Below are 247 nucleotides of genomic sequence, written 5' to 3' on the forward strand. Positions count from 1 at the left end.
TAAAGGATAAGAAAATAAAGATTTTAAAAGTCTGTAACAGGCTTGACTACTCAACTTGAGTACAAAGATAGGGCGAGTGATCGATTGATGGATCACCCTCATATGGACTATGGGGTGTTTTAAGACGAATGACTTAGGTTTCGTAATTATTAATACGATTCACCATAATCCATACTATAAATAACCACTATTAAGTAAAATTATTCTTATGTACTTTAAGTTAAATTATATTTTTAATTGTTCAACT

Source organism: Acyrthosiphon pisum, unplaced genomic scaffold, assembly GCF_005508785.2.
Source record: "Acyrthosiphon pisum isolate AL4f unplaced genomic scaffold, pea_aphid_22Mar2018_4r6ur Scaffold_21486;HRSCAF=24098, whole genome shotgun sequence".
In the NCBI taxonomy this organism is placed as follows: domain Eukaryota; kingdom Metazoa; phylum Arthropoda; class Insecta; order Hemiptera; family Aphididae; genus Acyrthosiphon; species Acyrthosiphon pisum.